We start from the raw sequence: 23,025 nt of genomic DNA, 5'->3' as shown, positions 1-23,025 counted from the left end.
AACATCAAGCCCCGTAATGCTGCCTTAGAGAGAGGCATAACCAGATTGATTTGACAGGTTTTGGGACGTTAAGAGACTCCTGAGGTTTGGGGATAGGGATGAAAAGTGGAGCTGCAATGGAAGGTTAACCACGATCTATTGAATGAAGGGTTCGGCTCGAGGGGCCATGTGGTCCACGTCTGCTCCAATTTCTTACAATACACCTGCTCCTGTTTCAGTTCTTAATTTATCTTCTTTCAAAGGTTCAATTACGTTGAATGGAGCGCTTTCACTTTATTAAATCTTTTATCTTAAATAATACATGCTATATTAAATTTTTGCACATTAAATATGTAACAGGTAATGCATGAGACAGGCGATGTCAATAATTAAAAAACAGAATACTCAGCAGGCCCGACAGCGTTGTGGAGGGGTCATTGATGTGAAAAGTTGACTCCTTCGTCGGGGGGGGTGGGGGAACCAAGTGCTGGAAAATGGGATTAGAATGGATAGGTACTTGATGGATGGCGCAGACATGATGGGCTGAAGGGCCTCTTTCTGTGCTGTAAAAACTCTGACTCTGTGGCTAAATTAGCTCACAAACAATGAAGTATCACATGGCCAGGGTACAGAAAGTGGAGAGGGGGAGGGGCGGAATAGGAGAGGAAGGTTTTTGTGAAAATACGCAACTTTAGTTAAAAATACCACAAAGAATCATTAGGATTGGCCGACTTTGGCAAATAATCTGATGTATTTGGAGGCGCGTTGCTGTGATTAAGTATGAAATTACCAATCATTTGGCTCAAAAACACAAAACAAACATAATTCTTTGGGAGTTGCCACCTTTTCCTTGCTCTCACGAACACAGCTTGTGGCCTTGGTGGGAACAGAATTCCATCCAGCCTCCCTGAATCTTCCAGCAATTTCTCTACAGCATTCTAAACAATCCCAGGAAAGGCAGCTTCTATTTTAAAAAGGAATGATGCTGTACAATTGAATTATTTTTCTGTTGGGAAGCTGTTGATTGATGGGTGCCAGTTACGTGAAGTGAATGAAAACACAGCTAAGCATTCAGGAGCTCAGCATTATTTAAGACCAGAAGTTTGTTTTCCCTTCCTCCATTCATCCTCTTTCACTTCCAGGATAATGCAGAGTCTGCACAGATTCCCGCCTTCTCCTACAGCTGAGCCGAGCTGTGGTCACCACGCAAATGGAATTTTGTCCTTCATTGCGAGAGGGATGGAGTTTAAAAACAGAGAGGTTATGTTGCAGCTGCATAAGGTGCTGGTGAGGCCACGCCTGGAGTACTGTGTACAGTTTTGGTCTCCTTACTTGAGAAAGGATGTACTGGCACTGGAGGGGGCGCAGAGGAGATTCACTCGGTTGATTCTGGAGTTGAGAGGGTTGGCTTATGAGGAGAGACTGAGTAGATTGGGACTATACTCATTGGAATGAGGGGAGATTTTATAGAAACATATAAGATTATGAAGGGGATAGATAAGATAGAAGCAGGGAAGTTGTTTCCACTGGCAGGTGAAACTAGAACTAGGGGGAGCAGATTTAGGACTGAGTTGAGGAGGAACTTCTTCACCCAAAGGGTTGTGAATCTGTGGAATTCCCTGCCCAGTGAAGCAGTTGACGCTACCTCATTGAATGGTTTTAAGGCAAGGATAGGTACATTTTTGAACAGTAAAGGAATTAAGGGTTATGGTGAATGGGCGGGCAAGTGGAGCTGAGTCCACAAAAAGATCAGCCATGATCTTATTGAATGGCGGAGCAGGCTCGAGGGGCCAGATGACCTACTCCTGCTCCTAGTTCTTATGTTCTTATTTTTTTATTCATTCGTGGGACATGTGTGTCGGTGGCTGGGCCAGTATTTAGTCCATCCCTAGTTGCCCGAAGGCAGTTGAAAGTCAACCACATTGCTGTGGCTCTGGAGTCACATGTAGGCCAGACCAGGTAAGGATGACAGATTTCCTTCCCTAAAGGACATTCGTGAACCAGATAGGTTTTTCCAACAATCGACAATGGATTCATGGTCATCAGTAGATTCTTAATTCCAGATGCATTTTATTGAATTCAAATTCCACCATCTGCCGTGGCTGGATTCGAACCCGGGTCCCCAGAACATTAGCTGAGTTACTGGATTAATACTAGCGATAATACAGTACCACTAAGCCATTGCCTCCCCATGATGGATTGAGGGTTACAAAAGATGAATTCCCTCTAGGTAAAGCCAGGAGTGTTCGAAAACTCACTCCTATGGTAACAACACGGCAACCTGTGGGAGAGAACCAGAGCAAATATTTATGATTATGTTCATGGTAAGATGGCTCGCTGGGTCTGAACATTGGGGAAAAAGAAAGTTGGGTAATTAGAGGTGAAAATGGATTTCAGTCTTTACTTTCGTAGGTGGGATATTTCTCTCACTGATATTTTATTCCTTTTGAGAGATGTGTGTGTGTGCAACATACATCGTTCCCTTGCCAAAAAGTGCAAGCAGATAACATTCCATCAGATTTCATGCCAGCAACATTCTTGATCGAGACAAGAGGTGTCTGGCAATGATTAGAGTTAGCCTTTTGATCCCTTCAGAACTCTCCATGTGAGAAAGAACGCTTCTTCTGCTCAGTATCTGCTCTGAAAGTAAAGATGGCATCAGGAACTTGTTTTAACAAAAATCATATGCTCCCGTATCCTGTTGTCTTTTTTTTCTGATGGTCTTCTATTCTCTTCCACCTTCTTCTGTTGGGAGAAAGTTACAAAAGTCTGAGGTCACGTACCAATTGACTCAAGAACAGCTTCTTCCCTGCTGCCATCAGACTTTTGAATGGACCTACCTTACATTAAACTGATCTTTCTCTACACCTTAGCTGTGACTATATTTTGCATTCTCTTTCTTCCTTCTCCCCTAAGTACTCTATGAACGGTTTGTTTTGACCGTATAGCGCACAAGAAACGATACTTTTCACTGTATCCCAATCATAGAATTCTACAGTGCAGAAGGAGGCCATTCGGCCCATCGAGGCTGCACCGACCATAATCCCACCCAGGCCCTATCCCCATAACCCCATGCACTTACCCTAGCTAGCCCCCCCCTGACACTAAGGGACAATTTAGCATGGCCGATCCATGCTAACCCGCACATCTTTCGGATTGTGGGAGGAAACCGGACCACCCAGAGGAAACCCACGCAGACACGGGAAGAATGTGCAGACTCCGCTGACAGTGACCCAAGCTGGGAATCGGTCCCTGTTGCTGAGAGGCTGCAGTGGTAACCACCGTGCCACCGTGCCGCCCCAATACATGTGACAATAATAAATCAAATCGAATAAAGCACATTTTATATGTAATTTCCTGACATGTAATAACCTGCATTCGAGCTGTCATCCATTTGTTGTCTCTCTGCAAAAACTACCCCACTGATTCACATTCCCCACCAGCTGCAGGATGGGGTGAACGTTGTTCTCCTTCATAGATTGCTGCCAGCAACATTAGCTTGCGTGGGGTTGGTGAGTTAAAAGCAGGAGCCCGGCCCATCTCTATAGATAAAAGCAAAATACTGCCAATGCTGGAATCTGAAACAAAAACAAAAAATGCTGGAAAATCCCAGCAGGTCCGATAAAAGGATCTGAGGAAGGGTCATCCTGACCTGAAACGTTGGCTCTATTCTCTCTCCACAGATGCTGTCAGACCTGCTGAGATTTTCCAGCATGTGTTCCTGCTATATCTATTCGCCATAGAACGGTTCTTGTAACAGGACTACATCATCGAATGGTTAGCCCTTAGAACTTTCCAGCATGGCTATTTATCACCTTAATGAGTGCTCAAACTCTTCATAAATAACACATTTAACTGCAATAAAGAAGTCACTAAATTGGATTGATTACCTTTTCCAATGTATTGTCTGAAAACCAAATTATATTTGTGGTTCCGTGGCCACTTTGCAGGCCAGAATGATCGGGCCGGCCCGCATGGAAAGCTGAGCCAATCGGGGGCGTTTGGTGTGTGTCCTGGGAGGAGAAGCTTCAGTTGGAGCCTGGGAGGAGAAGAGAGTGGACCGTGAGAGGGTTTTCTGTCAGACCCTGAACCTGTATGCATATAAATAAATAAATAAATCAGTTAATGAACCCTCCATTGTTGGAGCCACATCGCGTTGCCTCCAGTGATTACAATGAAGCATCCTTTCCGGATGTATCACAGCTTGGTCTGGCTCCTGCTCTGACCAAGACAAGAAACTACAAAGGGTTGTGAACATAGCCCAGCCCATCACACAAACCAGCCTCCCATCCATTGACTCCGTCTACATTTCCCACTGCCTGGGAAAAGCAGCCAGCAAAATCAAGAATCCTACGCACCCCGGACATTCTCTCTTCCACCTTCTTCCATCGGGAAAAAGATACAGAAGACTGAGGTCACGTACCAACCGACTCAAGAACAGCTTCTTCCCTGCTGCTGTCAGACTTTTGAATAGACCTACCTTGTACTAAGCTGATCTTTCTCTACACCCTAGCTATAAGTGTAATACTACATTCTACACCCTCTCCTTTCCTTCTCGATGTATGGTACACTTTGTATAGCATGCAAGAAACAATACTTTTCACTGTATACTAATACATGTGACAATAATAAATCAAATCAAAAACTTGATCAAAGAAGTAGGTTTTAAGGAGTATCTTAAAGATGGGAAGAGAAAGAGAGGTCTCGTACCAAACAACTCAAGAACAGCTTCCTCCCTGCTGTCATCAGAATTTTGAAGGGACCTACCTCGCACTAAGTTGATCTTTCTCTACACCCTAGCTATGACTGTAACATTACGTTCTGTGCCCTTCCCTTTCCTTCTCCCTTATGTACTCTGTGAACGGTATGCTCTGTCTGTATAGCACGCGAGAAATAATACTTTTCACTGTATCCCAATACATGTGACAATAATAAATCAAATCAAATCAAAATCATTGACACCATTCTGGACCAAATGGTTTTGTGCTTTCATTCATTCTTATTCTGGGCCATACCAATGTCCAATTATAGCACACAATATGTCATGAAAGTTGATGCTTGCAATGAGATGGTTAGATGAAGTGATGGTTTAATAATCCACTGTCCTGGCAGATACTACTTGATTCTAATTCATTGTGCCTGTTTGAGGAAGTGAATTACTTTCCCTTACATTGAGTAATGTAATGACTTCCTCCAGCAACATTGCGGTAGATGTTGTGCTGTCCCTGAAACTGGAATCCATTTGTCCATATCATTCCAAGCACGGGGGCAAATAGATTCTCTTTATACTAATTGCAACACATTTAATGCCACCTGATACCACCTACCAGTTAAAGGAACCACTTCTGCAGGAAACAAGGAATGTTGAGACTGAGGTATAGAGAGAGATTGGATAGGCCAGGACTTATTTCTTTGGAGCATAGGAGACTGAGGGATGATCTTATAGAGGTGTAAAAGATCTTGAGAGGCATGGATAGGGTGAATGCACTCAGTCTTTTTCCCAGGGTTGGGGAATCAAGAATTAAAGGTTTAAGTTAAGAGGGGAAAAAATTAATGCGAACCTGAGGAGCAACATTTTTATACAGAGGGTGGTACGATTGTGGAATGAGCTGCCGGAGAAAGTGGTCGAGGCAGGGACATTGATAGCATTTAAAAGGCATTTGGACAGATGCATGGATAGGGAAGGTTTAGAGGGATATGGGCCAAATGCAGGTAAATGGGGTTAGCTTAGAACATAGAACATAGAACATTACAGCGCAGAACAGGCCCTTCGGCCCACGATGTTGCACCGACCAGTTAAAAAAAAAACTGTGACCCTCCAACCTAAACCAATTTCTTTTCGTCCATGAACCTATCTACGGATCTCTTAAACGCCCCCAAACTAGGCGCATTTACTACTGATGCTGGCAGGGCATTCCAATCCCTCACCACCCTCTGGGTAAAGAACCTACCCCTGACATCGGTTCTATAACTACCCCCCCTCAATTTAAAGCCATGCCCCCTCGTGCTGGATTTCTCCATCAGAGGAAAAAGGCTATCACTATCCACCCTATCTAAACCTCTAATCATCTTATATGTTTCAATAAGATCCCCTCTTAGCCGCCGCCTTTCCAGCGAAAACAATCCCAAATCCCTCAGCCTCTCCTCATAGGATCTCCCCTCCATACCAGGCAACATCCTGGTAAACCTCCTCTGCACCCTCTCCAAAGCCTCCACATCCTTCCTGTAATGTGGGGACCAGAACTGCACACAGTACTCCAAGTGCGGCCGCACCAGAGTTGTGTACAGTTGCAACATAACGCTACGACTCCTAAATTCAATCCCCCTACCAATAAACGCCAAGACACCATATGCCTTCTTAACAACCTTATCTACTTGATTCCCAACTTTCAGGGATCTATGCACACATACACCTAGATCCCTCTGCTCCTCCACACTATTCAAAGTCCTCCCGTTAGCCCTATACTCAACACATCTGTTATTCCTACCAAAGTGAATTACCTCACACTTCTCCGCATTAAACTCCATCCGCCACCTCTCGGCCCAACTTTGCAACCTGTCTAAGTCTTCCTGCAAACTACGACACCCTTCCTCACTGTCTACCACACCACCGACTTTGGTGTCATCAGCAAATTTGCTAATCCACCCAACTATACCCTCATCCAGATCATTAATAAATATTACAAACAGCAGTGGCCCCAAAACAGATCCCTGAGGTACACCACTTGTAACCGCACTCCATGATGAATATTTACTATCAACCACCACCCTCTGTTTCCTATCCGCTAGCCAATTCCTGATCCAATTTCCTAGATCACCCCCAATCCCATACATCTGCATTTTCTGCAGAAGCCTACCTTAGATGGGCATTTTGGTCGCCATGGACCAGTTTGGGCCGAAGGGCCTGTATCTGTGCTGTAGATTCTATGATTCTAAAGGCGACATGTAAAGACGATTAAAGTCAAAAGGAATAATAACTACATGGAAAACACAAAGCGAAACGATCATTGACAACAAAACCAGTGATGAGAAGAGGGCAAAAGCAGAAAAGGGAGAAAAACAAAACTAAACATAGCCAGAGCCCAAAGTCATGACAGCTTTAATGATTGTAATGTTTGCCCAAACCAAGTCAACAACAAATTAAAAGAGACAGACTTCCAGAGGATTTAACTGGAGGGAGAGAGAAGAGAGATCACTGGGGGGGACAAAAAGGAAGCGAAAGTTTGGTGGAACTCGCGATAAAACAAGACTTATTCTGAATTGGGAAGTAAGAGGGGAAGAAGAAATTAAACCTTCCCTCGATCTGACACAGATAAACTTCAAGAAATTGTGGTCTGGGCACGCACTCAACCACATTAACAAATGCATTGGGCGTGTGCAAATATCCTGGAATTTAATTATTTGTGTTTATTTAGTTGTTAGCGGGAAGTGTGGACGGAGTCAACGGATGGGAGGCTGGTTTGCGTGGTGGACTGGTTGAGTAGGTGGGAAAGTGGCAAATAGAACTCACTCCTGAGAAGTGTGAGGAAATGCATTTCGGGAGGGCAAACAAAGCAAGGGAATACTCAATGAATGGCGGTGGGCAGGGGGACATGGAGAGGAGTTGAGGAAGTTAAAGACCTTGGAGTAAATGTCCACAGGTCCCTGAAAGTAGCAGGACAGGTGGACAAGGTGGTAAGAAAGCATATGGAATGCTTTCCTTTATTGGGCGAGGTGTAGAATATAAAAGTAGGGATGTAATGCTGGTTAGGGCACAGCTGGAATGTTGCGTACTTTTTGTGCACTTCACAGGAATTGCCCTGGTGAGAGTACAACAGAGATTTATAGGAATGTTGCCAGGGCTTGAAATTGCAGTGATGAGGAAAGATTGAATAGGCTGGATTGAACAAAGAACAGTACAGGACAAGAACAGGCCCTTCGGCCCACCAAGCCTGTGCCGACACAGGTGCCTCTCTAATCTAATATTTTCTTGCCTCTACGTGGTCCATATCCCTCTATTTCCTGCCTATTCATGTATCTATCCAGATGCCTCTTGAATGTTGTGATAGAATCTGTTTCCATCACCTCCTCCAGCAGCGCGTTCCAGGCATTCTCCACACCCTCTGTGTGATAAACTTGCCCCTTACATCCCTCTTAACCTTTACCTCCCTCACTCTCAACTTATGCCCCCGAGTAATTGACCCTTCGACCCTGGGAAAAAGTCTCTGACTATCCACTCTGTCCAAGCCTGTCATAATCTTGTAAACCTCTATCAGGTCCCCCCTCATCCTCTGACGCTCCAATAAAAACAATCCAAGTTTGTTCATCCTTTCTCCATAGTCCACATCCTCCAAATCAGCCAACATCCTGGTAAATCTCTTCTGCACCCTTTCCGATGCATCACCATCCTTCTGGTAGTGTGATGACCAGAATTGTACACAATACTCCAAATGCGGCCCAACCAAAGTCTTATACAGCTGCAACGTGCTTTTCCAATTCCTATACTCAACGCCCCGACCGATGAAGGCCAGCATGCCATATGCCTTCTTGACCACCTTGTCCACCTGAGTTGCCACCTTCTGGGAACTGTGGATCTGCATGCCTAGATCCCTCTGTATGCTAATATTTCTAAGGGCCCTACCATTTACTGTATACTTTCCTTCTACAGTAGACCTTCCAAATTGCATCACTTCACATTTGTCCAGGTTAAACTCCATCTGCCATCTTTCGGCCCAGGTCTCCAGCTGATTTATATCCTGCTGTATCCTCTGACAATCCTCCTCGCTATTCACTACTCCCGCAATTTATGTATCAAATTTACTACTCAGACCACCTACATTTTCTTCCAAATCATTTATATATATCACAACCAACAGAGGTCCCAGCACTGATCCTTGTGGAACACCACTTGTCATTGAACTCCAGTTAGAAAAGTACCCTTCCACTGCTACTCTCTGCTTTCTATGCCCAAGACAGTTTTGCATCATCTTACCAGCTCACCTCGGATCCCATTTGACTTCACCTCTTGTATCAGCCTGCCATGAGGAACCTTATCGAAGGCTTTACTAAAGTTCATGTATACAACATCCACTGCCCTGCCCTGGTCAATTTTTTTTGTCACTTCCTCAAGGAACTCTTCCAAGTTTGCGAGACACGACCTCCCCTTCACAAAACCATGCTGCTTATCGCTAATAAGCCTATTCTCTTCCAGATGTGAGTACATCCTGCCCCTAAGAATCTTCTCCAATAATTTCCCCACCACTGATGTAAGGCTCACAGGCCTGTAATTTCCTGGATTGCCCTTCTTAAACAGAGGAACAATGTTAGCTACTCTCCAATCCTCTGATACCTCACCTATGGCTAAAGAGGATTTTGGTCACGGCCTCAGCAATTTCTTCCCTCGCCTCTCTCGGTATTCTGGGAATGAACCTATCTGGCCCTGGGGACATGTCCACCTTAATGTTTTTCAAAACCTCCAATACCTCCTCCCTTTTTATCTCAACATGTCCTAGAATGTCAACATCCTCCTTTCTACACTCACCATCCACCACATCCTTCTCCTTTGTGAATATTGATGCAAAGTACTCGTTAAGGACCTCACCCACCTCATCTGGCTCCACACACAAATTCCCTCCACTGTCTTTGAGTGGACCTACCCTTTCCTTAGCTACTCTCTTCCTCCTTACATATGCATAAAAAGCCTTGGGATTCTCCTTAATCCTGCCTGCCAAGGACATTTCATGGCCCCTTTTTTTCCCTCCTACGTCCTGTTTAAGTTCTTTCCTGCTATCTGTGTATTCCTCAAGACCCTTATCCGTTTTTAATTTCCTAAAATTTATGTATGCCTCTTTCTTCTTTTTCACTAAGCTCACAATCTCTCTTGCCATCTTTATCCTTTATTTTTACAGGGACATACTTGTCCTGAATTGTTAGCAATTGACTTTTAAAAGACTCCCACATATTGAATGTGGATTTGCCCTCAAACAGCCGCCCCCGGAAACTTATAGAATTGTGATCACTGTTCCCAAAACGGTCCCCCACTGAGACATCAATCACCTGTCCAGGCTCATTTCCCAGAACCAGGTCAAAGATAACCCCTTTCTGAGTTGGACTATCTACATATTGCCTCAAGAAGCACTCTTGGACACATTGAACAAACTCTGCCATGTCCAAGCCCCTGGCGCTAAAGGAATCCCAGTCTTTATTGGGGAAGTTAAAATCGCCCATCACAACAACCCTGTTGTTTTTTTACATCTTCCCATAATCTACTGACAGATCAGTTCCTCCACTTCACACTGGCTGTTGGGGGGTTTGTAATACAACCCCAACAATGTGATTGTACCGCTCCTGTTCCTGAGTTCTACCCATATGGCCTCATTGATTGATTTCCTCACCTTCAAAGAAGAAATGATTCAGGAACTGTCAAGGTGCATTCCCTCAAAAGGGCAAGGTGGGAGAAACAAACCCGGAGCGTCCTGGATGAAAAGGGAAATAGAAATTAAGATAAAGAAGAAAAAGTATGCATTTTTAGTTAGTCAATGGATGTAGGCTTATTGTCTACCCCTAACTGATCTTGAGGAAGCTACCTTCTGGAACTACTGCAAACCAGGTGGTAAATGTTTTTATGATGGGTGTCAGGTTGAAAATACAATTGTGAACCAAACTGAATTCTGAAAGTTCAGAGGAAAGGTGAAGAAAAGTTTAAAGTTTATTTATTAGTCACAAGTAGGCTTACATTAACACTGCAATGAAGTTACAGTGAAAATCCCCTTGTTGTCACACTCCGCCGCCTGTTCGGGTACACTGATGGAGAATTTAGCATGGCCAACGCACCTAACCAGCACGTCTTTTGGACTGTGGGAGGAAACTGGAGCACCCGGAGGAAACCCACGCAGATACGGGGAGAACGTGCGAAATCTACACAGGCAGTGACCCAAGCGGGGAATCAAATCCGGGTCCCTGGTGCTGTGAGGCAGCAGTGCTAACCACTGTGCTACTGTGCCGCAAATAAGCGAAGCAAAGAAGGATTATGAGAAAAGATTGGCAGCCAAAATAAAGGGGAATTGCAAAGCTTTCTGTTAACACATAAATATTAAAATGGTGGTAAAAGGGATAGGGCCGACTAGGACAAAAATGGGGATTTAAACTTGAAGGTCCACAGCACTAACCTGAATTCTGCCCTGTTCATTTCAACACACAAAACAGGAGCAGATTTGGGCCATTCAGACCCTTGAGTCTGTTCCGCACCATCCAATAAGATCCAGGCTGATTTGGTTGTGTTTCAAATTCCACATTCCCATCTGTCCCTGATGACCTTTGATTCTTTTTCCTGACAAGAGTGGGTAAATATTCTTTAATTACCTAAGCTAATCAAATACCAGGATACTTATCTATTGACCCACCTTCACTATTTGATGTTGGCTTGCTGCCCTCCACAGAACAATCCTTGTATCTTCTCTGCAACTCCAGCAGCACAACTGTTCAGGGTTATTTCCAAGCTGCTCTCTATACTATCCCCATAATCTTCAATTACTAAACATGCTCTCTTCCACCTTCTTTCGTAGGGAAAATGATACAAAGTCTGAGGTCATGTACCAACCGACTCAAGAACAGCTTCTTCCCTGCTGCCATCAGACTTCTGAATGGACCTGCCTGATATTAAGTTGATCTTTCTCTACCCCCTAGTTATGACTGTAACACTACATTCTGCACTCTCTCCTTTCCTTCTCCTCTATGTACTCTATGAATGGTATGCTTTGTCTGTATAGCACGCAAGAGGCAGCACTTTTCACTGTATCTTAATACATGTGACAATAATAAATCAAATCAAATCAACTCACATTACATTCTGAGATACTTATCCAGCATTTAAGAGTATTGATAGGCAGAAGGATCTGGGTGTACAGGTACACAGGTCACTGAAAGTGGCAACGCAGGTAGAGAAGGTAGTCAAGAAGGCATATGGCATGCTTGCCTTCATCGGCCGGGGCATTGAGTTTAAAAATTGGCAAGTCTTGTTGCAGTTTTATAGAACCTTAGTTAGGCCGCACTTGGAATACAGTGTTCAATTCCGGTCACCACACTACCAGAAGGATGTGGAGGCTTTGGAGAGGGTACAGAAAAGATTTACCAGGATGTTGCCTAGTATGGAGGGCATTAGCTACGAGGAGAGGTTGGAGAAACTTGGTTTGTTCTCACTGGAATGACGGAGGTTGAGGGGCAACCTGATAGAAGTCTACAAGACTATGAGGGGCATGGACAGAGTGGATAGTCAGAAGCTTTTTCCCAGGTTGGAAGAGTCAATTACTAGGGGGCATAGGTTTAAGGTGCGAGAGGCAAGGTTTAAAAGAGATGTACGAGGCAAGTTTTTTACACAGAGGATGGTGGGTGTCTGGAATTCACTGCCGGGGGAGGTAGTGGAAGCAGATACAATAGTGAGTTTTAAGGGATGTCTTGACAAATACATGAATAGGATGGGAATAGAGGGATATGGTCCCCGGAAGGGTAGGAGGTTTTAGATCAGTCGGGCAGCATGGTCGGTGCAGGTTTGAAGGGCCGAAGGCCTGTCCCTGTGCTGTAATGTCCTTTGTTCCCTATTTTTAAATGAATATTTGAATAATTTACCTGATATCTAACCAGAGAATCCCACATGAGCGAGTAACGAAACTCATCCATTGTGGGCGGCACGGTGGCACAGTGGTTAGCCCTGCTGCCTCAGAGCGCCAGGGACCTGTGTTCAATTCCAGCCTCAGGTCACTGTCTGTGTGGAGTTTGCATGTTCTCCCCGTGTCTGCGTGGGTTTCCTCCGGGTGCTCCGGTTTTCTCCCACAGTTCAAAGATGTGCGGGTTAGGTTGATTGGCCATGCTAAATTGACCCTTAGAGTCAGGGGGAGTAGCAGGGTAAATATGTGGGGTTACTGGAATAGGGCCTGGGCGGGATTGTGGTCGGTGCAGACTCGATGGGTCAAATGACCTCCTTCTGCACTGTAGGGATTCTATGATTCTGTATTTCAGTATATTGGTTTGATTTATTATTGTCACATGTATTGGGATACAGTGAAAAGTATTGTTTCTTGCGCTATACAGACGAAGCATACCGTTCATAGAGTACATAGAGAAGGAAAGGGTGCAGAATACAACTGCCCATTCTGAAGTCTACTACCGAGTGAGTTTCCCCATCCCACTGTGTCAATGAAGTGGTTAATAACACCCACTTTGACATTGTAATCCATCATTTAAATACATCAGTGGGTAACTCATTCGGCTGAATAACTTTGGTATGTTGATGAAGGCAAAAAGCCTCTTCCAATCGCCAGGCGCTGGTGAAGAACACACCCCACCTACTGGCTCAATGCATCCGCGATTAATTCAGTCTCTCCCTCTGCCCCCTCCCCGTGCCTGGAGCACAGCAGTCCCGTCCAGCCCAGCCCAGCCCACTACAGCTCGGGACTCAGTCCCGCCTCACCCAGACCCAGGAGAGGTGGGAGGGAGCACGGAGCTCCCTCCTCCTCCTCCTCCTCATCCAAACCCTCACTACTTCTGCCGAACTCCCCGCAAGTCTCCTGTGGCCGATGCAGTGGCGGGGTTTGTGTGTGGATCGGGTCTTGCTGAAAGAACTGTCAACACAGTGTGTGTGCTCTGTAGTCCAGGACTGCAGCCTGTTGCTTGCGTCTGGGCTGTGTGAAGCTCTCCTCTTCTCCCTCTCAATCCTGCGGAGACAGATCAGCAACTCTGATCCCGGCTCACATCCTGACGGCTGATGGACTTCAGAGGTAAAGAGAATGTTGCTTTCATTTTCTCTGTGTGTGTGTGTGTGTGTGTGAGAGACAGCTTAACATTTTATTTCAATGTAGTCCATACATCTGACCTAATTCTGAAGCCTCATTTTGTTGGGTAAACATTTGGTTGTAAAATGTAACTTACTGTGCTTTTAACACCCACCAATTCAATTCAAAATCAGCAATGTGTGGTGTAGTGTGAGATTGAGATTTATACTTAAATGGCAAAAGTCGTAAATTGTTTCAAGTGACACTTGAGGCACCCAGTAAAATAATTTATCTTTGCCTGATGGTTCTGCAATCCATGAGGTGTGGCGAGGTGTTTCACCCAGTAGACCATCTCACATGTCAGGGTTGTTGTTGTCGTCGGTCTTGTCAGGCTATTCAACCGTGAAAGTCATCACATTGACCCCATAACTTTGACTTTGCCTGGCTCCTTTCATCGGGAGGGTGACGAGATAGTGATTAGAAATAGGTAGCATTGCTCTCAGTTTCTCCATCCTGGACCAAGAGGTATTGAAGTTAATAACTTTAACACCACTCCAGTGTCCTTGTTCAGACTGGCACAGATGGAGACTCAGACAAGGACTCCTTTGGTTTCTCTGGGTCAATTTTGTGGTAAATTGACAGGGAGCACCAAAGTGTTTTCAATATTTGTCAGAACCTGAACCAATTAAAAATCCCTCATCCCAGTGGCTTCACTGGTTAATGGAATCAGTTGATCTTCCCAATATCTTGTCCAAATGTCCATGTAACACCATGGGTCTCCTGTGGGCAACTGGATTTCCATCCCCATAAATGTCAAAGATAGCCTGAATTGCCATTACTGTCAACCATAGAATCCCTACAGTGCAGAGGAGGCCATTCGGCCCATCGAGTCTGCACAGACTTGCAGCAATCTGATTTCTATGCCAGAATACTTACCTGGCAGGGGAGAGTCAATGATCAGGCTCGGAGCGAGGCTAGCCCATTGCACTTGGGGTGTGTTGAAGCCTGCGATGGTGGTTTGCCCTGGCTAGGGTAGAGAATAGGGTCAGGGTAGCCAATGAGGTTAAACTGAAGCTTTACCTGATGCAATTTTTCAAAGCCGTCTCGCATTTTTGCTAAGATCAAGCATTAGATCCAGTCCAGGAGGGGGGGCAATGCCTCATCCTGTCAGCTTGGATCTTCTTTGATCGAGCCCAAGATGGGATGCAATGTCTTGTCTTGTCAGCTTGGACCAGGTTTGTCCCTCATGTGGGGAACATGATTGGATCTAATTTGAATTGACTTTTTTGATTAGAAATAAAGTACCGAGAGGTAAAGTAGGGCGGCACGGTAGCACAGTGGTTAGCACTGCTGCTTCACAGCTCCAGGGTCCTGGGTTCGATTCCCGGCTCGGGTCACTATCTGTGTGGAGTTTGCACATTCCCCTCGTGTCTGCGTGGGTTTCCTCCGGGTGCTCTGGTTTCCTCCCACAGTCCAAAGATGTGCGGGTTAGGTTGATTGGCCAGGTTAAAAATTGCCCCTTAGAGTCCTGGGATGTGTAGGTTAGAGGGATTAGCGGGTAAATATGTGGGGGTAGGGCCTGGGTGGGATTGTGGTCGGTGCAGACTCGATGGGCCGAATGGCCTCCTTCTGCACTGTAGGGTTTCTATGATTCTATGATTCTATGAGGTACCAAAAAAAAGGAAAATAAAATAGCTTGCACTCTAGGAGCAGAGGATCGTGACTAATCAGCTGCTCTTGCAGAGAGCCAGCATGGGCTGGACAGCCCAAATGGCCTCCATGTGTGTGATGCATGATTCTTCCCTAACCCTCTCCTGATGGCTGTGCGCTGGCTCGATCAGGTCTGCCATCTACACGTCCTGCATGTGTGAGATTGCCAGGGAAGATGCCTGACAACTTGCCCATATTTTGATTTTCGGTTAAGTGCCAGGGTGACCTTGGGGTACCAGCATGGCGTGCCTGGATGCTGGCCGGAAGTTCCCTGCAATGTGAACGTGGGCACCACATGATGTCCATTGTTTAGTTACAGCTGGCTTCCAATCCATAATTTATACACTTTTGCCAAACCCTTTATGGGGAAAAAAAATCATTCGCTCGACACAGACGCCCAAACCCCCTTGTCTGAAACTGTGGCGATCTTCGTGCTGAAGCGCTTGTCGATTTCTTCCGGAACTGAGCAAAAGTGGTCAAACGTGAGTTTTTTCCAGCATCCTCTGTTCTTGTTTGAAACACTCTGTTGGGAAAGGGTTGACTGTAAATTGTGACGGCATCGCCAGTGTTAAGGTAAGGGCGGCACGGTGGCACAGTGGTTAGCACTGCTATGTGGGGAAACCTACAAAGCTGGACAACCCAAGGTGAGGCAGTGTTCCTTTGTAAAGTTAATGAGGTGGGGAGGGGGGAATAGCTGTGAGAAATTTATCTGTACAAAGGTGAGCACTAAGTTAAAAGTTGGACATACAGAAAGGATTTTTTTATTCATTCGTGGGACACGGGGTGTTGCTGGCTGGCCAGCATTTATTGCCCATCTTTAGTTGCCCCAGGGCAGTTCAGAGTCAACCACATTGCTGTGGCTCTGGAAGCACATGTAGGCCAGACTGGGTAAGAACGGCAGATTTCCTTCCCTAAAGGACATTAGTGAGCCAGATGTTTTTTTCTGACAATGCTTTCATGGTCATCAGTAGATTCTTAACTCCAGATATTTTTTATTATATTCAAATTCCACCATCTACCGTGGCAGGATTCGAACCTGGGTCCCCAGAACATGAGATGAGTTTCTAGATTAATAGTCTAGCGATAATACCACTAGGTTCTGTTGGAACCTTCACATTTGTCTGTTGCTGGACGATGGGGTTTATAGATCATAGAATCCTAGAGTGCAGAAGGAGGCCATTTGGACCATTGAGTCTGCACCGACCACAATCTCACCCAGGCCCTATCCCCACAACCCCATGCATTTACCCTAGCTAGTCCCCCCGGCAATTTAGCATGGCCAATCCACGTAACCCACACATCTTTGGACTGTGGGAGGAAACCGGTGCACCCGGAGGAAATCCACGCAGACACGGGGAGAATGTGCAAACTCCACACAGGCAGTGACCCAAGCCGGGAATCGAACCCGGGTCCCTGGTGCTGTGAGGCAGCAGTGCTAACCACTGTGCCACCGTGCCGCCCAATTTATTTATTGGGAGGCAACCCTGCTCGATTTCCCAGTTTACTGATCTGTTCAGAAGATCTACTGGTCAGACAGGTCTTTACAGAAAACGTAACCTCAACTGCTGCGTTGTAACCAGTCAGCAACTGGTCAAAATTGTGGGCATTCTGGCTGGAATGGGAATGGATAGGCATTTATTATGAGGTTGATGGGGTGCTGACTATAAGGCATTGCGTTTAACAGAATCCTTCATGTTGAATTACTAACAGGAGAAATGATTACAGGGTTGGAACACATTTCAGAAAATGTAATCTATTGTCCTCGATTGTCTTTGGGTTTTGCATATCAAAAGAAGGGTTTCTGAAAAGTCCGGTTGACTTCCTTGCACATTGTCCAGCTGGCTTTTTGACATTCAGGATTGGTTCCAGGAATGGATAGGTGAGTGAGCCTGTCACAGCTGTGCCTGTTCCCTGCTGTTCGTTACCAATTTGGCCCGGGAGGGGGGTGGAGGGAAGAGGCAGCAACACAGCCTTGGCTCTCTCCCTCATAGCTGAGCCACCACTGATGCCCAAGCAAAATTCAGAAGCAGATTTGGCAATGTGTATTTAATGGGGGAATGGGAGGGTTGCTGGGAGGAGAGAGAACGCCACCGGTGTGTTGGAGGGAAATTCCTTTTCAACCCCTTCCCCTTTAAGTGCTTGAAGTTAATCCGGGAGATCAGTGTGGCCACGATTCATCTCATTCTGTTAGCCTGACAGTTAGATGAAGGGGGTTAGGGTGGCACAGTGATTCGCACTGCTGCTTCACAGCGCCAGGGACCCGGGTTCAACTCCGGCCTTGGATGACTGTCTGCGTAGAGTTTGCACATTCTACCCGTGTCTGCATGGGTTTCCTCCGGGTGCTCTGGTTTCCTCCCACAGTCCAAAGATGTGCAGGTTTGGTGGATTGGCTAAATTGACCCTTAGTGTCAGGGAGATTAGCAGGGTAAATGCATGGGGTTACGGGGATAGGGCCTGGGTGGGATTGTTGTCGGTGTAGGCTTGATGGGCTGAATGGCCTCTTTCTGCACTGTAGGGATTCCATGATTCTATGAAAGAGGCTCATGTGAGCAGAGTGCTGGTGGGCCGAATGGCCTACTTGTGTGCTATACATTCTATGGACAGCATGTACCCATTGTGTGAGGTGAGTTCTTTGCTCCCAACTAGAAATAGGTTGAGTTCTCAATTGCGGGATTCAGTGAGCTGACACTCATTTCACATATCGCGAGCCTGTTCCTGCAGTCATTTCTTACTGTGGTCTGGTCAGATCACATCTATGTCCAATTTTAGTTACTTAAATATGAGGGAGGCATTTGAGCCCTAGAGTTAGTGAATGCGAGGAACAACCAGTCTGATCCTCACTGTTAGCTAGCTGAACTATGAAGAATGCCTAGAGTTACTATGGGTCAATAGTTTTGAAAGAGGGCTTCAGAGTGGGGCAAGGCCAAATGGTTTCCCTCATCCTTATCTAACTTGTCACTTCCTGATGAAACACAAAGGTGCTCAGTTTCATCAATGGCCTGTATGAGTTGGGAAATCTCTGTTGAGGCAAGCAGTCTGGGTGCTACAGTTGACACCTAAGGTAGGAGGTTCAAAAATGTTGTCCTACGCCCAACCATCTTCAGCTACTTGATCGATGACCTTCCTTCCATCATAAGGTCAGAAGTGAGGATGTTCACTGATGACTACACAATGTTCAGTATCATTCAGGACTCCTCAGATACTGAAACAGTCCATGCCCATATGCAGCAAGACCTGGACAATATCCAGTCTCGGGCTGACAAGTGGCAAAGTGACATTCATGCCACACAACTGCCAGGCAATAACCAACTACAACAAGAGAGGATCTAACCACCGCCCCTTGTCATTCAATGCCACTACAATCACTGAATCCCCCACTATCAACATCCTGGGGGTCACCATTGACCAAAAGCTGAACTGGACTAGACATATAAATACTGTGGCTACAGAGCAGATCAAAGGCTAGGAATCCTGCGGTGAGTAAATCACCTTCTGACTCCCCAAAGCCTGTCCACCATGTATAAAGAACAAGTCAGGAATGTGCTGAAATACTCTCCACTGGCCTGGATGGGTGCAGCTTCAACAACACTTAAGAAGCTCAACACCATCCAGAACAAAGCAGCCTGCTTGATTGCTACTCCTTCCACGGACATTCAATCCTTCAAGGAACTCACCTAGGCAGCACCTTCCAAACTCGCAACCACTACATCTAGAGGGAGAAGAGCAGCAGACACATGGGAGCACCATCACCTGAAGCTTCTCCTCTAAGTCACCCACCATTCTGACATGGAAGTATATTGTCGTTCCTTCACTGTCGTTGGGTTAAATTCCTGGAACTCTGACCCTAACAGCACTGTGGGTGTACCTACATCTCAGGGACTGGAGCGGTTCAAGAATGCGGTTCACCTTCATTTTCTCGAGGGTAACAAGGATTGAGCAATAAATGCTGGCCTAGCCAGCAACACCCGCATCGCATAAATGATTTTTAAAAAATCATCTCTGTGCAGTCACCCCTGCTATGACATCATTGGGTGAGAAAAGGTTTGGACTCAGCTGTGATCCCCTCCAAGGTTGGATGGCTTGGTGACACTCTGATTTGATTTGATTTGATTTATTATTGTCACATGTATGAACATACAGTGAAAAGTATTATTTCTTGCGCGCTTTACAGACAAAGCATACCGCTCAGAGAGAAGGAAACAAGAGAATGCAGAATGTAGTGTTACAGTCATAGCCAGGGTGTAGAGAAAGATCAACTTAATGCGAGGTAGGTCCATTCAAAAGCCTGACGGCAGCAGGGAAAAAGCTGTTCTTGAGTTGGTTGGTACGTGACCTCAGACTTTTGCATCTTTCTCCCGACGGAAGAAGGTGGAAGAGAGAATGTCTGGGATGCGTGGGGTCCTTGATTATGCTGGCTGCTTTGCCGAGGTGGCGGGGAGTGTAGACAGGGTTAATGGATGGGAGGCTGGTTTGTGTGATGGACTGGACTTCATTCACTTCATTCTTGCAGTCTTGGGCAGAGCAGGAGCCAGACCAAGCTGTGATACAACCAGAGGAACAGAGGAAGAATGGCCTGGAAAGGACCAGTCCAGCATGGGACAGCTCCTCCAGGAGAGGAAAACAATTTCGGTGGGTGGGTTGGAGGCGGGAGAAAGAAATGACAGGGTTTTTTTTGTTAAGTTCAGTAAAATACAACACTTAAGTGTTTGGGAGGATGATTATAATAATTTCATTTTCAGCTGTGGGATGCAGTGACAAAGAATTTAAGAATTACGGCGAATGAGAGTCTGCTGCTTTCGGAGGAAACAGCAGTGTTTTTTTTTAAAATTTATGTTCGCCGAAACACTGGAGGGAAAATGACTCACTGGTTTAACTGGCGATCAGTCAGCAAGAATGTTTCCAAGCACTGAGGGGAAACAGGAATATGGGTCAGCTTTCCCAATTAGATAATGTTTTTGTAAGTCTAACCCGAAACAAAGACTTGCATTACATCAACTGCCCCTGTGCGAAGAACAGAGTCTGCGTTCACATCCATCACCCCACTTTGCAGTTTATTGATATGTGACGTTACAAAAGGAAAAATTAAAGGGTGAGATCTCTGAATGCTTAATTTTGCATCCATAGAATAATATAGAATGGCGCAGTGGTTAGCACTGCTGCCTCACAGCGCCAGGGACCTGGGTTCGATTTCCAGCTCAGGTCACTGTCTGTGCGGAGTCTGCACGTTCTCCCCGTGTCTGCGTGGGTTTCCTCCGAGTGCTCCGGTTTCCTCCCACTGACCGAAAGACGTGCGGGTTAGGTGCATTGGCCATGCTAAATTCTCCCTCAGTGTACCCGAGCAGGCACCAGAGTGTGGTGACTAGGGCATTTTCACAGGAACTTCATTGCGGTGTTAATGTAAGCCTACTTGTGACACTAATAAATAAACTTTAAACTTTAAAATTTGCAGCCTGGGAACAGACCATTTGGTCCAACACATCTCTGTCAGTGCTTGTGCGCCACTTCATCACATCCCACCAGCATATCCTTCTACTGCGTTCCTCCCTCACTTACCTATCTGGCTTTCCCTTAAAGGCAGCAAAGTTATTTTACAAAAGCAAAAACACCGTGGATGCTGGAATCTGAAACAAAAGCAGAAAATGCTGGAAAATCTCAGCAGGTCTAACAGCATCTGTGGAGAGAGAATAGAGGTAACGTTTCGAGTCCAGGTCCAGCTTCCTGGTCTTGGATCATGTGGAGGTCCATGTATGAGGTCATCATGTGAGGACATGATGGCCCTTCGTCAAAGGGTCATCCAGACTCGAAATGTTGGCTCTGTTCTCTCTCCACAGATGCTGTCAGATCCGCTGAGATTTTCCAGCATTTTCTGCTTTTGTAATGCTGTTTTATATCTCTGAGCATATTATTTTTCAGGATAAGTGCTCCACTTTAACTTCCTTCATTGAGAGTTGCCGTGCCATGAAATGGCGGAATGTAGGCCCAGGCTCCTAACTCCCTGTCCGCTGTTCTCCATGCTGTCACTCTGGAAGGTGTGAGGCAGTTTTGAAGTACTGCTTCAAACAAGGCAAGGGGAATCTTCAGGGCCGTTCGCCTCACGTAACTCGTCAATGTCTCCTGGCCTGGGAATAAGTGTCTCTGTGTCCTGTCATTAAGACAAGGTGATTGGAGCATGGGGAAGAGTACAATAGGGAATGGTGCTAATCCTCGTTGGGTTTGGAGGATTGAATTTTTACCCGATTGTGCAGGTAAATTATTAATATAAACGACAGCGACTCTTAACTCCAGTAGTCACTCAAAGCAAGGGGTTCGCATGCCGTGGAGCACAGCCGTGGTTAAAAACTGCACATTGAATCTTTTAACTTGAGGAGGCTTTTATACACAGGCGGCACGGTGGCACAGTGGGTTAGCACAGCTGCCTCACAGCGCCAAGGGCCCGGTTTCGATTCCCGGCTTGGGTCACTGTCTGTGTGGAGTCTGCACGTTCTCCCCGTGTCTGCGTGGGTTTCCTCCGGGTGCTCCGGTTTCCTCCTACAGTCCAAAGATGTGCGGGTTAGGTTAATTGGCTGTGCATAAATTAATCCTTAGTGTCAGGGGGACTAGTAGGGTAAATATGTGGGATTATGGGGATAGGGTCTGGGTTGGGATAGGGTCTGGGTTGGTGCAGACTCGGTAGGCCAAATGGCCCCCTTCTACTCTGTAGGGATTATATACGATGTGGAGATGCCGGCGTTGGACTGGGGTAAGCACAGTAAGAAGTCTCACAACACCAGGTTAAAGTCCAACAGGTTTATTTGGTAGCTACCTAATGAACCTGTTGGACTTTAACCTGGTGTTGTGAGACTTCTTACTGGGATTATTTACTGCAGCTCCCTCACAGTTCTGGCTGAGAGGAGGCTCTCTCACTCTTGCCCTCTGTGCATCGGGAAGTTTTGTACATTGATTGGTCATTCAGACAAAGGGTCATCCAGACTCGAAATGTTGGCTCTATTTTCTCTCCACAGACGCTGTCAGATCTGCTGAGATTTTCCAGCATTTTCTGTTTTGTTTTAGATTCCAGCATCGGCAGTGACTTGCTTTTATCTTAATGGCAGCTTTATGTCCTTTTCTCTACGTCCCTCAGCACCCACATTCCCCAAACCATTTTCAATCCCTGCTTCTTTCATCATTCATGCAAAAGACTTTTAAAACTACCCTTTCCAACCACCAATTATCCAGTCTTTAACGTGCTATTCACAGCTGTTGATTTGTTCGACTACTCCCTCACTTATATTTCCAATGCCCTTATTCCCAGCAAAAACCTTCAATCTCTCTTCTCATCAATGCCTCTACTCCAGTATAGCCACTGAGTTCATTCTCTCAGGCCTAAGGGACACGTACTTAAGGATACCTGGCCCACAACTAGCACGGACATGGACCATCAGCTCTGCCCTGCACTACTCTGGAATCATAGAGCTAGGCTCCTATGTTGAAGCACCGCCTCCTTAAGCTTCTGTGGCTTGTTCTGCCCACATCATCTACGAAGAATTATCAATTTCTTCTTCGCCATTAGGACTATCCTGTTCTGCTATAACATCTTTCCTTTACATCCTCA

General features: G+C 45.8%; 1 protein-coding gene across 1 annotated transcript in view; it reads left to right on the top strand.

Annotated features, from left to right (window-relative positions):
* The first annotated feature begins 13,302 nt into the window (after positions 1-13,302).
* ppp1r16b (protein phosphatase 1, regulatory subunit 16B) overlaps positions 13,303-23,025 on the top strand; it is a 161,303-nt gene continuing 151,580 nt past the window's right edge. The window contains exon 1 of the mRNA XM_078236164.1: positions 13,303-13,730. The gene's annotated coding sequence lies outside the window, so the exon portion shown is untranslated. The remainder of the gene's footprint in view (positions 13,731-23,025) is intronic.

The sequence above is a fragment of the Mustelus asterias genome, chromosome 20, assembly GCF_964213995.1.
Source record: "Mustelus asterias chromosome 20, sMusAst1.hap1.1, whole genome shotgun sequence".
Lineage (NCBI taxonomy): Eukaryota > Metazoa > Chordata > Chondrichthyes > Carcharhiniformes > Triakidae > Mustelus > Mustelus asterias.
Note: the sequence above shows the minus strand (reverse complement) of the source record. Positions and strands in the feature narration are given on the sequence as shown.